Below are 16,315 nucleotides of genomic sequence, written 5' to 3'. Positions count from 1 at the left end.
GTAGTTGAGATACAGATACATATTTTAATAAGAATATTCTATGATTGTCTTAGTTGCTACGAAAATTCTTTTCAAAATAATATTTCAAAAATATTATCTAAAATTATAAATTTTGATTATTAATTAATTTTAAAGAAGGTACGTCCGAGAGTGAACACAAACTTCAAAAAATAGGTATAAACCATCTATTGACAATTATACGGTAAGGCGGATTTTGGCTACAAGCGTCCTTCCAGGTGGGATGGGTCTGTGTCGTTATTGTTAAACGCTGCCACACTCAGTGGCAACTGAAATGACTTCATTTCAAATTTATAGACTTCAAATATATTTATGGAAATCTAACTTGAAGCAGGAAGGGGGTTAATAGTAAAGAATCTTTAAAAATTTGATTTAATTAAGTGAACCCCGTTAAATTTAAAACCCAGTCTCCTATGATAATACATTAAACCATCGTTTCATTTAGATTCCGTTGTTCAATTTATAAGTTGTCTTACATTGTTGTTATTTCCAAACTTAATTAAAAATTAAATTTCTGTTTAAAAATAATTATTGTATTAAAAATAAATTGAATGAAAATTCGGTCAAACCATACTTGTACATTTTGACTTGTATTTCAAGCAATTAACTTCAATTTTCCCATTTTCAATTACTTCAACTCCTTTCACTTGAATATTTTTTACTCCAATTCATCAAGAGATTACATTATTTTTTATATTTATACTATAATATATATTTATTATTTTATTTTTTTTCGCTTCAAATTAGTTAAGTTAAATTATTTCTAAGAAGTCGTAGAAAAGGAAAAATTCCTAATCAACTTTTTATTGATAAAATTAAGTAAAAAATTGCAAAAATAACTAAAAAGTCTTTTGTTAATTGCGTTTGTGCGTTTTTGCGTTTTGCGTTTCCAACTTGGCTAACTTCAATCTCAAACGGTTTGACTGGCGCATCCGTAAACTTTAATGCATTGTAATTCCGGTTGAAGTTTTTAGATAATTTCAGTTGCTGCCTTTGGAGTGATTCTCGTTTCGACTTACAGCATTTGTCGGAATAAGTGCGGTTTTTGACTAGATCACTAGAGACGGTGTGTGTGCACATTGGAACACATAAAATACTTAATGACATATTTGATAGAAGACCTGATATTTAGTGACAGATGACATCAATTGAAACCGAACTCTTCTCTTCTTTTATAAGGACGTGAAATGCGTAAATTCATTTCGAAGTGAATATTTTTCAACAACTACAACTAGTTTCTTACTTTTATAATGAAAAATTATAAACAAAAGTTTTAATGTTCAAAAATATTGAAAAAAATTGAAAATAGGGTCAATTAGACCCAACAATTGAGCCCAATGTGTTTTTGAGTTTTATTTTGAGATAATTCTATTTTAGTTTTTTGTGATGTCGTCGGTCACGTTGTCAAATCATCTTATATGTGAGCTACCTCTTCCATTGTGGTCTCTCATCCAGCATTCTCATGACGTGTCCGATCTACCTCAAACCCTGGGACTTTGCGAACTTAACAGCATTCATCGTTACAAAGTTGTAGCTCTGCGTTCATGCGCCGACGATATTCTACCTGGTTCAGGCGGATATCTTTCACAGCAACTTTCTTTCAAAAGCTGTAATTTGGTTTTCATCTGCTGTTGTTAAAGTCCAAGTTTCGGACCCGTAACATAATACCAGGCGAATGATTGTTTTGTAAGCGTGTAGTTTGGCGCTTCTGGTCACAATTTTATATTTGAAGACTTTCGCGTGTCCGGAATCACTTCTGTTTGCTGCCACAATTCTGTATTGGATACATACACTGATGTTATTGTTGCTATTAATGAGGACACCCAGGTATTTGGCGTTTTCAACGTCTTCAAAGGTAGTTCACCGACATAAATGGGCTCTGAAATTCACTGTGGATGTTTCTTTCATCTCTCTTGTATTTTGTTTTATTCTCGTTAATATTTAGTCCCACTACTGTGGTGTAAGTCGATGAACTTTTCTACTTAAGATTGCTATATCGTCTGCGTGTATGAGAAGGTCCTGCATATGTCCAGGTATATACATAAGTATTTTTCGGTTTAATTAACAGATGGCGCTATAAAAAGTGAGTAACGTATTAATACGTTAATTTATTAGTCTGACATTAAACTACAGATATACCAAGTTGAATCTGTAAGAAGCTATCAGTGATAATGTCGAATTTTGTGTCCATAAAGGACATTTGCCGCACACATTGCGTTTCTTATATAATCCAAAGAAAACGCTCCATCTAATGCAACATGTGAGACGTGGTTTCATAATTAAATAGTGGAAATTGCTATGTGAAAGACAATGAGCGCTATGGAGACTAGAAAAATTTTTTTTCCTACTTTGTAGAGATAGAGAATATTGATCTATTTCTTTTCTCATATTTCATTTTAGGTAGGTAATTTTTTATATGGATAGTTACTATTTCCTTCGTTCCATTTATTCACATTTGTTTCAATTATTTAATATTTATAAAGTCAGTTTTTAGTTGTAAAAGCATAAGTGTTTCTCCGGTAATGTATTTCATATTCACATACTAGTACTAAGAAAGGGTAGGAGGTTAATGGCTTTTAAGAATCATATCATTGAGCATTACCTAATGCTAATGTTTTCTTTCTCTCAATGGAATTTCTATAGTTTTAAAATTTTATTTTAATTATTTAATAATGTAAATTACTATACTCATATGACATTTAAATATATTTATTTTTGCATAAACAATGTAACGTATAAGTGCATCATAATTCGCCTTAAGCACATGTGCAACGACTTTGAATATGGAAATAAAATCTGAAACTCCTCAAAGCAATCATGAGGATGCATTGTAATTAAGAAGACAAACTTGTTAATCCAAAATGTGTAAAAATGCTTTTAATTTGTAATGAATCAGTGGATTTAAAGATTTAAGTAGAAAACTCTACCAACATCATTAACAACATCATTAGAAGCCATCGTCATAGTTGTTAACAAGACAGCAGCACAGTAGCTAAGTACACCTGGAGGAGTGGATGTTGCAAATTTTAGTTAATGACTAGACCCGTCAATTACCATTCTAACAGCTAGTAAGCCAGAGTCTTACTAATCGGTTTTATTTTTAGCTAGATTTTACTATTATTTTTATGTTTAATGGCAATTGAAATCGCTACATGACCCTGTACGATGGACAGCCTAGCGTTCAGTTTGTTAATAGTTGAAATAAAAAACACGAAAAACGGCTCATAATGCGGGAAGAGTTATAGTACAATGTGTAAATATTAAGTTTTCTTAGCATTGGTTTAATATTTCCCATTGATTGCATTAAGTCATAAAATTCAGCATTCGGTCATCAATTGTAGCCATAAAATTCAGCACTCGGTCATCATTAATAGCACTGATACATCAGTGATACTGGTTTAAGGTATATTTATTTCAGTCTAAACATTAACTAAATTATTATTTATGTCTTGAAGAGAGCATTTTTTAAGCAAAAAGACTTTATGTATGAAAGGGAGAGAGAGAAAGCAAGAGAGAGAGAGAAAGAAAGAGAGAGAGAGAAAGAAGGATTGGGAGGAAGAAAATGTGAAAAGGAGGACAGATATTTTTATGTTGCGGCAACTCTTTTTTTACACGTTGAGTGTAAGTGTAAGAGTGTAAACATTTATGGTGTTTATGTGAGATTGAAAAGCGCGAAAGAGAAAGGGAGAGAGATAGCGAAAGACAAGAGAGAGCAAGAGACAGAGAAGTTGAGATAGAGAGCGTAAGAAAGAGTGCAGTAGTATAAATCAGTCAAAGTTTTTCGAATTATCCCAAGTACAAACAGGCCAAAATAAAATTGAGTAACTTGAGCAACTTCCACTTCACTTATATTAGCTAGGAGATCTATAGCGAAGTTATGACACGTATGAATATTTCTTATAAATAGGTACAGTGGATCTAGTCATATAGGTGACGACCTTTCTTTTTTAATTTTTTAAAAAAAACTTTATTGAAACCCAAACGTCTAAAATTCAATAATAAAAATATTATTAAATTTAATACATGCTTATAAGTATACTTCCCGTCGCTAAGCTAGATGTTCCACACTGTCAAAATTTATTGGTGTCATTGGTTTGGTTATTGGTTTATTGTTCGTCATCAAAACATTTTTAGGCCCAGTGTTTTTTATACATACGGCTAACCATTCTTTGTCTTACTTTTCCCTTATACTCAGCTTAAAGGTCACTGCGATTTTTGCTGACTAGTCAAGTGGCCAATCGATAGCACAATGTTATCACTTCAACTTAATCCAACATCTTATCTATATGATATATATATATATATGTTATCAGCTAATAATATTAATTTTAAAATTAAAATGTTTTACCATATAAATTTTAAACATTATTAACAGATTATTTTTAAGCTTTTGTTGAAAACTAAATGTATTTTTGTTCTATTTCAAATAAACACAAATAACATATAATTATTTTTATTATTATCATAAATTATAACTTTTTTAATTTTTAATACAATTTTAATGTGACAATTTATTTTAATACAATATTTAATTGTTATTTTACAGATATTGTTCCCTTTATGCTAAAAAGCTTACCATTATTTAGTAAATATTCTTATATGAATGTATAAAGTTTATTGTTTAAACTCACCATGAATTTATTCACCACGACATTGTTATGTGAAAATGAAAATAAAATTCTCATTAGTGAAGAAATTGACAAGGACGAGGTGGCCGAGTGGTTAAGGCGTTGGACTGCTAATCCAATGTGCTCTGCACGCGTGGGTTCGAATCCCATCCTCGTCGAAAACTTTTTATCACTTACTTTGTTTAATTATTTATAAAAATGTTTTTTATTTTTAAAAATATTAAATGACAATACAATAAGAATAATATTAAAATAAATAAAATATTACAATTGACTTATTTAATGTATAATATTTCTATTTGCTAAACACAAGTTAGCAACTCTCACTGACATTTGATTCAGATTAAGCTTATCAGGAAAACAAAAACATGTATATTACTAAATAGTTTAGCTCAAATAAATTTGAAGAAAATATTATGAGAATGAAATAATATTGAATAATTCAATTTATAACATTCTTTGCAGTTTCAATATGTAAATAATTAACCCATTAATCCATATAATACAATTGCTGCGGTTCAACGCACTACCAACTTCACTTTTTATTATGATAACTTATGATACCGTACGTGAACCAGATAATTTTTTATTGCTTTCGGAGTTAGTTGGCCATTGTTTATTGAAACACCGCTAATATTTATTTATTAGTATTTAGATACATATTTTGTATATAATATATTTTTAAAAACCAACAAATATTTCAGTAAAAAGTGTCATACACGTTTCTTTTGTAACCCTGCCATAGAGTACTTTGGCCACAGATATGGAATTATATGTAGAATATTTAAAACAAATAAGCGTTTATATAACACAATTTTCGAAATTTAACCCTTTATTGGTAGAAACCCAGATGTCGAGGAGAAAAACAGATTGCAGATTTGAGCTCAACAACGAAATTATAACCTCAAGCCGTTGAGAAATCAAAAAAGAGAATTTAGTGTCTTACAGTAGAATATATGGTATATCTACTACTCCTAGATTTTTAGAATTTCTAGAAGAATTGAAAGTTCTTCTATCTGCATAAGGTTAATATATGTATGTAAATGTTATAGTTGATCAACTTTGGCTGGTTGGATGAATCAAAAGTCAAAAAAGAACATTTCATTTTAATATTTATTTCATTTTTAAATAAGAGGATATACGAACGAACTAACCAGGCGGAAAATATTTGGATAATATTAAAAATTTGCTTACAATCAATCATCTGAAATTCTCTTATATTACAGAGGCCTGTACGAGAGTTTAACTGTATAAAAATTTAAATGAGCAGATTAAGTTCTAAGCTGCACTAATAGGGAACGTATTCCAAGTGGGGACTTGAAGACAGTTTGTTTTTTTATTGAGACTTAGCGATATCTACAATTTAAAGAAGCCTGCACCAGAGTTCAGCTGTATTATAATACCTATGTACAGATTATCTTATTAGCCGCACTAACAAGAAGCTTATGTCAAGTGCAGACTTAGTAAGAATTCATCATAATCATAAGGTAATAGGACAAAAATGTTGTGCCTATACTTCAATAGTCAAGTTTGTTAGCTTGAGACCCTGCTTATGGATACAGGAAGCTTTTTTGTTTGTGGTCACATTTTCTTAACAGCATTAGTGAATTGTAGTGTCGCCCACTGAGTGTATCAGAGTAAGAAAGATAGAATATGTTCCGGACAGACCCTACTTAAATCACTCATAGCTTACTAGCTTATTATTTGCTTTGCTTACAATGTTTCATCTGCTTAATACATCTCACTAATTCATATACAATAATTTAATTATGCAGATACATATGTATATACATATCGGAATATTTTGACACTGTTACGACCGGCTTTGACTTAAGGATGATGTGGATTTTTAAACATTAAAAAATATCGAAGTAGTATACCCATCACATAGAGAGGGAAGAAGGCTTCTAAACGGTATTATATTAAGATCAAAGACGACTCTCGTCTGTAATGACCAATTATTAATTAATTAATTAATTATAAAGATGTTTGTTTTAATCTAAATTATCATAGTTAGATAAATCAGCAAACTAGTTTATGTCAAATATTACTTAATCGACTAATATTAACTCTCTGAAAGCACAAAACCACTTATATGTGTGTGTGTGTGACTTTCATTATGTTTCAACTCTTTTTGTAGTGTCCAAATTTGTATTTTGTTATTATAATTATTATAAAGGTTAATAAAATATTTAAAATTATAATAAATAAATAATAAATAGATTTTAAAATATTCCGACGAGGATGGGATTCGAACCCACGCGTGCAGAGCACATTGGATTAGCAGTCCAACGCCTTAACCACTCGGCCACCTCGTCAACAACTCGGCGCCGATTAAAATATGTACTCGAATTTTTAAAGTAATTTTATATTAATAAAAAAATATTTAATTATTTATGCATTATTAATTATGCTTATCTAGCATTTTCGTAATAGTATCAAAATATTAATAGTTATTTATATTGGGAATAAGAAGTTGTGTTTTGTTAAACAAGAACCTATTTAGTGAAATTTCCAATCAAAAACCTTTAAAATAATCTCAAATGCTCCTAGATATACGACAACTGAATGTATACACGGCAATCTCACTATCCCCGTAGTTAAGGTTGTTAATCCAGAAATCACAAAAAGCGTATATGCAATATCATTCCAACCATTTTGTTAGTAGAATTATAGCAGAAGGAAGAAAGTTCACACGTTTCCGCAAACAATAGCCACTGGAAATTTAATCTGTAACCGACTTCAACAGACGGATGTGCTCCTGAGTACAGTCCATTCAAGCCCACAAAATTTTAAGTATTTATCCACTTACTCTTAAATATTGTTAATTGTCTATTCTTAAGTGACAGGTTGTAATAAAATAAAATAAATTAAAAAAAAAATTGGTGAAATAATCAGATTTGTATGAAGATCAATGTTTATACCGACAGTCATATGACGTACATATGGTCACATCATACGCAAAGCATGTTATGCAGACAATTAAATCATAATTGTCATATTCTTACTATGATTCTACTACTTTTTGGTCATGCTTAAATTTAATAGGTAATAGGTGTAGTATGTATAATAGGTATATAATAAGTATATATATAAGTACAGTCAAACTTCTATAACTTCAAGTACCATTTTGCAAAGAAAAGGTTGGACTTATGGAGACTTCGAGTTAAAGAATTTTTTTTCTAATTGTGTGTTAATTTGCTCTCTAAACCCTGTTGCACTCTATTTAGTTCGAGTTATAGAAAATTCGAGCTACTCGAAGTTCGAGTCATGGAAGTACGACTAACTTTAAGTAAGTATGAAGTATGACTTTATTAAGTAATATTGATTTGATGCTAAGTACTAAGTAATAATGATAAATTTTAATAGATTTGACTTTCAGGTTTTTAATTTTAATAAGTAAAATAAAAATAATTATTTCAATATTTTTTCCAAGCAAAACAAGAACTATTTCAGATGCAAAACATTTCGACAAAATTAAAGAAAAATATATGAAAGTCTTACAATAATATATAAACCAATTAGGTAACAATTAGTAAACACACTCACGTTGTTGGTAGAAATGTATACCCAGTTATTTTTTTTCATACAATTGGATTGTACAAAATGGATTGTACAATTGGAATGTTCTATTATATAAATATATTTATAATATAAAAAACATATCATTATTGTAGTAAGAAAATTTAAAATAATAAAACACGAAAAAATATTAAAACAAAAAATAAAAAAAAAACGTTCGACGAGGATGGGATTCGAACCCACGCGTGCAGAGCACATTGGATTAGCAGTCCAACGCCTTAACCACTCGGCCACCTCGTCTTGTTGCTATACTATTGCTAAATGCGATTCTAAACAATGGCTATGTTGCTAAACTATATAAATGTTTATAAACATTTTTTTCGCTTCATACGCAATCTATGTATTTTTTATAAAAAAATATAGTTCCAAATTTTTTTTATTATCAAAATTTTAACAAGTTTAGCTTCAAAGTGAAATAAAATGAAATATTTCTTGAATCAGTAGACATTATTCCACATATACATGCACAATGCTTATCACTTAGAAGTGGGCTATATATTAACTTTCGTATATGGTTTTATATGCTGATAATGCATAATTACATATACCATTTTTTTCAAGTGCAAAGATAATTTTAAACTAAATAGTCCCAAAACGAAACTACGTACTTTCAACTCATAAGTAAAATCAGTTTTGCTGTACGGGTGTGAGTCTTGAAAATTTTAGTACATTTTCTAAGTCTTTGTCAATAAGTGCCAGCACGTATACTCAAGATATAAGTCAAAAAACGAAAGTGACAGTGGGTAAGGTATACACTGTCGAAACTTAGCGTATACATCTCCAGACAAGTCTTAAATGGAACCTCCCGAAAACAGAATAAGATTTAAAGGAGTTGTGGAGACCCTGAGCGCTTCCTGAAGAGTTAACGAAACCAATAAGATATATTCTACTAACAGCTTTCGTTATATTTTAAATAAGCAACAATATAATTTTTTTTTCTTTTTTGTAAAAATAGAAATATAGTATTCTCGTTTTGATTCCTATTTTATTAATTTTTTCTGAAACCCTTAAAATAGACATATTGTGGAAGGTTCTGAGTAGTTACTTTGTGATTCCAAGCAAAGACTTTATACTAACTATCCTAGCTGTAATTGTTGAAATTAGCCAAACCCCTTGAACAGTCTAATTTTGTCCCTTAACCAACGTTTTCGCGGTTTGGTTGAGATTATAGATCATTTAAAGATGATTATAATTGATCGGCCTAATAATAACATTTTATTTTCACCTTTATTACTAAAACAAGGATCTCAAAGCTGTGACCTTTATTGCCCTTTAATCGCTGAAAAGTTTATTATTCACTACTATTATATGAGGTGTGGTTTTAATGGGTTTAAATCTGACTTGGGGGCTTTAGAAATATGTTTGATGTTACCAAAACATTTAAGAAAGTGTAGTTAGTCTATGACTTTTATCACATTATTAAAATACGTATATTTTGATATTATTTTTGTGTGGCTAACTTTTTAATATATTATAAAATATTGTAAAACTAAAAAGGTCTATCTTAGATATATTGGGTTACCCATTATTTATTTTTGTAGTTTACTAGTTCAATATGTCTTTTTAAATTGTTTCTTTATTTTTTTTACTAATTTATATCACAATTTAATGTGATGGTAACATTTCAAAAGAGAGGTCAAGGTAAAATTTTTACGAATCAAATCGCTAAAAATCTATAAATTATCTGATACTAGTATAAAGTTTTTATGTCTATAGGATATTACAACGGCAATAAAATATGTGAAAACATTTTTATTATATACCAATCCAGACTTTGAGGCTATTAAAAATATAAGTAATGAATTTAATGAATACAATAGTAGTCAAAGGAATAAAACCACATGTATATTGTATGCAAATTGGTTGTAAAAATAAAGTGTGGCATCTCTTAAGTAAATAATAACAGATAAATAATATATCCTTTTCATTGGCTAACTTTTCTTTTTTGATGGTAAATGAAAAACAAACATCAATTTATTTTGCTACTTAGTCCTCTTTAAACGACAGCTTTGAGAATCGATTTTGGATAGTAAATAAAACATTTATATTTAATTTATTTCACTCTTTAGTCTTCTTTAGACTATTTAGACCATACATATATAATTTTAGAAATGGTGACGTATCAGAAACTTCTTCCGTAGTTAAACAAACTTATCTAATACAATTATAGATTACTGGAGTTTTGTGTTTAAAAAATTATTTTTTTATAATCATTTTTTTTATGCAAATACCCTCCTTTTTTCTTTTACTTTACTAAACTCTACTTTTTTCAAACAATATAACCTAAAAGTATCAAAAATGTGATGCTCTCAACAAGATCAGGTGGACAATACGCCTTTAATAGGTCTACAAGTATAGCTCTATTCACCATGTCTTCAACTAGTATTACTATGGAATTGGAGGTCTATGCGTTGTAGATTGACTGATGGACTGAACACTTGCTAGTTAGATAATAATATTATTTATTATATAAATTTTATGTTAAAATTTTGTTATAAATTTATTTTATATTTCAAATATTTAACTCTAATTTTTTATAAAATTCCCCATTTTGTTAGAATTTTTAAAAATCGTATTTTAGCAGTAAAATATTAGTAAAAAATATAAATATATTACTAATAACATTAGTAAAATTTATTAGTATTACTAAATTATATTAGTAAATTAATACTAAATTTGATTTTAGCGTCAATATGAGACTATTTTTACTTTAACAGAAACTGTGGTATTTAATAGAGAGGTTTCGAACAGTAGTAAACTACAACAACAAAAATTGTTCCCACTGAAGATGGGTATTTGGCAATACACAAAACAGCTGTATGATCAGCCAAAAATTCAAATAATTAAAAAATATAAAAATAATTTTCGTTGTTGTAGTTTACTACTGTTCGAAACCTCTCTATTAGTAATAATACAATAGTATAGAAATAAACAAGGTACCCGCTCCTAAGGGAACGACGCACCGTGACTATAGTTGATATTTTGTGCTGCTACAGACCCTAACCGAACAGAAGACATTCCGCTCTTTGAATGAAACCCAAAATGTCAGCTGTTAGTAATAATATTAATAAAAAATATTAAGCGATATATGATAATGGATTTAACGATTGAAGATAATAGGAATGGTCTTCAATTATTAGTAATAATTTGAAAGTCATTATATTTTTCTTTTCATATGTATCTATATGACATTTAATATTTTTAGTGAATGGGTACATGCAATTTTGAATGGGTTTTGTGAAGTAATAATTTGTAGATAAAAGTAAACTCATAGTTTAAAAATTAATTTAAACAATGTTAAATTTAAATTTACTCTTTCCATATTCTCCTATCCAAAGAGGATAAGAAACAGTTGCCTTAGGTGTTCATTCTGTAAAAGGTGTGGGCATTGAAGCTAATCAGCAAGTAACTCCCCAATTTCGTTTATTGTTTAAAATTGAAATCCACATTGATTTCATTGCCATTATAAAGCAAATGAAAGCAAAATTGAGTTGAGACCATTTAACTTAAATTAGATAAATTTATTTCTACAATTTACTGAACACATTCATAACTGCAAACTGGCACGGAATAATGATCAACAATGAGTCTCTTCAAGACTTCATATCAGAAATCATGATTTTGGCGTTTCTGGTTTTGTTTCTGGCCATAAGTAAACAAAGTCTGCATATGATCCAAGCTCCGCAGCGTATAACAATGATGACGACGATGACGGTGAAGTATTCAATTGAACTTGATACTCGTTAAGTTTGAACGTTCAGGCTACTTGATAACATTGTTATTGTTGTTTATTGACGGTATCAGATTCATCTCTGAACCAGGCGAGTACAATATGCACATTTGTTTACTTAAGCATTTTGCTTTTATTTGTAAAATCGTTTCCATTTCAAGTAAATTAAATAACGATAAGTGGAAACTTATGAGTTCGTAGTGCCGTAGGGCTTAGCTCGTGGAGCTATTGTCTTTTCCTACCATTCTTTGCAGTGACTTTGGACGATTCTCGCTGTTTTTTTTTTAAATGCTACTATTTCTGCTCACAGAAAAAAAAAAAAGAAACAAGGGTCTTTAAATATTCATTTATGCCAAGTTTTCAAGTAGCCAATAAAACATATTCACACAATTTGTTGACCCAGTTTGTGGGTGATTTTAACAATTTTAGTTCAGTTACCTTTGCTTTTGTTCTCACTTTTTAAGATAAGCCGTCGTCATATACGAGTATTCCTAAAATATTTCAGTATGGAGTATTTCAAGTATTTTGTTTTGTTATTTTTTAAAAAATTTTTATTCATATTTTTATTTTAGAATTATTTCGATAATTTTGAAGAGCTAGAAGAAGTACTTCAGTAGCAGTTTTGTTATCAATCAGTTCCTTTTTTTTTATAAAAACAAATTGTATGTAGCAAGTACTCAGACATTATTTCTATGAAGATTGCAAAAGAGAAAAAGAGGTATATGGGAGATTTAGAAGAAGATTTAAAAGAAGAAGGGACAAGTTAGTTTCAGTTTACCCGTATCTTCAATACTCTTTAAACAGACAACTTTGTTATAAATCAATTATTTATTACTTACTTATAAGATTTTTATTTCATTCATACTTTCATATTTGTTTTTTCATATTTGTTCAGTTTGATATCAATATAAAATATGTATAAAATATATAACTTCTTATTAGGTAAGTAGTTTGTAATATGATCTCACCACGACCTTCTACAATCCAACAATCCAGTGAAATGGAACACAATCTCTTGGTTAAGTATATCAGGAATCTAACATCATATCCTGATATCTATCAAGATAGTTTATAAGTATTTACTGCAGCTAATCAGCTGAAGTATATGAAATTCTATTAAAAAAAAAAAAATATAATATATAATACTCATTAGAAGACGAAATTCTATTGAAAAGTAATTAAAATATAAATAAAATAAAAACAATGATTCTAAATTAAGTTCAGAAATTTACATGAAAAAATATTAAAATAAAATATTAAATATTAACTTGAACTAAATAAATAAATTAAAATTAAAATAATTCTGAAATTATAGTAGAATTTTACGATATGGATTAAAATATAAAATAACATAATTTAGTATTTTTTTATAAGAAATAAAATTTGCACTCATATTAAGAAAAAAAATTTAATTAAATAATACAAAAAAAATTTACATCTAATAAAACGTCTTCTCTTCTAATAATCATATTTAATCCTTTTTTTATGTCACGGGTAAGCAATTTTCCAGTTAGGTAGCGCTGTGAGCCATTGCTCGCTTTCTTAATCATTGTTCTTAATTACGAGGAACATCGAACACTCCACTGTCAATAGGTAACGTGGTTAATTAGTGTTGAAATGAATGTGGATAGTTTGTCGAACGTTTTACACTTCGAAGTTGTGAACGTTTAACGAACGACAACTTGTTTCTTCCAAATTGGAACAAATAAATTGTGGACGTAGCGCCTTTACAATAAATCCAAAGTAGGGTTCAATCGTTGAGCAACTATATTCTCTAAAAGCGATTAAATTATAACAAACTTATTGTAGAGTATTAGTCGTATAATTGGTTTGATATGTAATCACTATTAGATAGATTCTGCTCAGAGCTTGATTACTTATTTTAGTTGCTCTTATAGTAACTGATGAAGAAAGATGAATAAATCGTTTCACACATGAAAGTGTTTAACATTGCTGAAAGATGTACTCGATACTTAATATATTGGAAATAGTAAATTTTAGGATCTTCTACTGCAGAATGTTTCTGACTTCTATAAATACGAAAACACATTAGAGAATAACAATTTTAGTTTCACTAAAGGTTTAAAAAAATTATAAACCCTTCAATATTAAAACGGACAAAAATACATTGGACAAAAGTCTAAGAGGACTTTAAAGATTAAATTAATCTACCCTAGAAATCAAAGTTACATATTCATATTTGGGTCACCAAATCTACAAAATTACAAAAAGTATATATATACATGTATACTAATTTACAAAGGTCTGGAATGACTTTACATTTTTACTGAAATAAAGCAGTCTCTTTTTTATCATTTAATTTTTAAGAATGGGATTGACATTATTTTTAAGAGATGCTTTTTACCTAGAAATATATGTATACGACTCTATTTTAGTGTTAATTAAATAAAATATTCTCTGAAATTAGCTATTCAAGATATCACTTTTAATTTTTCATTTTGTTTTGGTTGCTACTATACTACCGAGATGAATTATAGAAGGTATAAACGAATATCTCCGATGAAAGAAAATCTGTCGTCATTGAGATAGATAAGTTTCCTCTTATTTTCATTATTTTACAACAAACCCTAGAGTTTATGTGTTAAGTTAATTTGCAACAACAACAAAGATATTAGAAACGAAAGTCATTGGGATATGCGGACTAAACGAATATATCAATTACTCTAAATTTATTTTCATATTTATTCAAAATTTCATAGAGAACTCTAGAAAAATGCTATCTTCTACTTAATACTCAAATCCAATGAATGAATCCTATTAACGAAATCGAACACATTTGTCATAAACATATACAATGTTTCTATGACATATAAATGTGGTTCAATTAATCCTATGTAACCCATTCGACGACATATTTGACTTTATACATGTCTAGGAAAAATAGAGGCAAAAGTATACAAACCTGTCGCACAGCGGTATAGTAAAAATATTAGTGTTATTGAGGGTTCATATTTGCAACGATACCCTTTACATTAATTCACATCATTTTATTCTGTTTAAGATTAGTAAAAACTCACCAAGCACCCACTAATTCATTATGCGACTGTTATATGAGATATAGAAATAGTTTAATTATTTATTAAATAACTTCAAAATTCTTTCATATTTGCAACGATACTTTTTATATTGATTCACATCATTTTATTCTGATTAAGATTAAGTAAAAGCACACCATGACCCCACCGATTCATTATGTGACTATTATAAGATATATACAAATATACAAATTATTTATTTAACAACTTCAAATTCTTTTACATTAACAAAGGAGAGAAGAGTCCTATTGTACCAATTTCACTATTGATTACACAAAGCCCTTTAAAGCTTTGTGAACAAAGTCTAGAACTACATCTAGAGAAGAGCTCTTAATCTGTTCTGGTGACAGAAATTCCATATGAAATAAGTTTCTTCTGTCGTGAAATCGGTGAACTAGAGTAATTGAGCATAAAATATTGATAATGATTATTTTCGATTAAAAGAATTAAAGTTCTTTTCATATATATGAATTAGGTGTATATTACTTAATGGAAATGACAGGAAATTAATAGCTCTTATGATATCTTCAAGTTTTTGGACTTTAAATATAAAGTTTGACATTCATCGATGTTGTTGTATGAGGACATCTACGTAAAATATATTAAAGTGCTTTTTATATTTTTTTTAATAACAAAAAAAACTGTACGTCCTAAAAAATTTTGCGAAGAGACCTTATCCCTTTAGTTTTTGTTTCTTCATTTATACTTTAAGGTTCCCAATGTGCTCTTACTTGAATAAATATTATATTTTAAAGTTTTTTATTGCTTAAATACGTTTTTTATTGTTATTACCTTTAATAAAATTTTCCTGCTTAAGCAAATATTAAGGAATTAAAAATGCTCCCAGCAGATAAAAACTTTTTTCCACATCCGTCGGTAATAAATCAGGAGAATCTTTTTCATTTACGCGCAACTTCTTATAATTTAGGGTAATCTAATGTAACTCACTGGTTTTGGTATCATTTGGAACTCGTTAATCTTAATTGAAGTTGCGTTTAATTATGAGTATCAATTACTAGCCCTTCTCATGCTCTTAGCATTCCTTCACACCATCATTCCAGAATTACTTTCCGCTTGCAAATGCACTTATCCATATGAGTACCTTTCAAGGTGTAAGATTCTTGACAGTTGAAGCTTCAAACTGAGACTCACAGGGAAAGTAAAGAAACGAGAAGTGCAAGTATTTCGCACTCTTCAAAAGTGACTACGGAAATATAATTTTTTTTTAATTTTGTTAAGCTAAATACTTTTATTTTTATTTGAATTATTAAAATCAACAATTTTTCTTTTCCTAATGAAAC

General features: G+C 28.8%; 3 non-coding genes across 3 annotated transcripts; 1 reads left to right on the top strand and 2 right to left on the bottom strand.

Annotated features, from left to right (window-relative positions):
• The first annotated feature begins 4,722 nt into the window (after positions 1-4,722).
• Trnas-gcu lies at positions 4,723-4,804 on the top strand. The gene has a single exon. It is a non-coding gene; the product is annotated as a tRNA-Ser (tRNA).
• Positions 4,805-6,882: 2,078 nt separating this feature from the next.
• Positions 6,883-6,964, bottom strand: Trnas-gcu. The gene has a single exon. It is a non-coding gene; the product is annotated as a tRNA-Ser (tRNA).
• A 1,422-nt stretch (positions 6,965-8,386) lies between these two features.
• Trnas-gcu lies at positions 8,387-8,468 on the bottom strand. The gene has a single exon. It is a non-coding gene; the product is annotated as a tRNA-Ser (tRNA).
• Between the last annotated feature and the right edge of the window lie 7,847 nt (positions 8,469-16,315).

This window comes from Teleopsis dalmanni, chromosome 2 (assembly GCF_002237135.1).
Source record: "Teleopsis dalmanni isolate 2A chromosome 2, ASM223713v2, whole genome shotgun sequence".
Taxonomy (NCBI): domain Eukaryota; kingdom Metazoa; phylum Arthropoda; class Insecta; order Diptera; family Diopsidae; genus Teleopsis; species Teleopsis dalmanni.
This window is presented reverse-complemented; position numbering and strand designations above follow the sequence as displayed.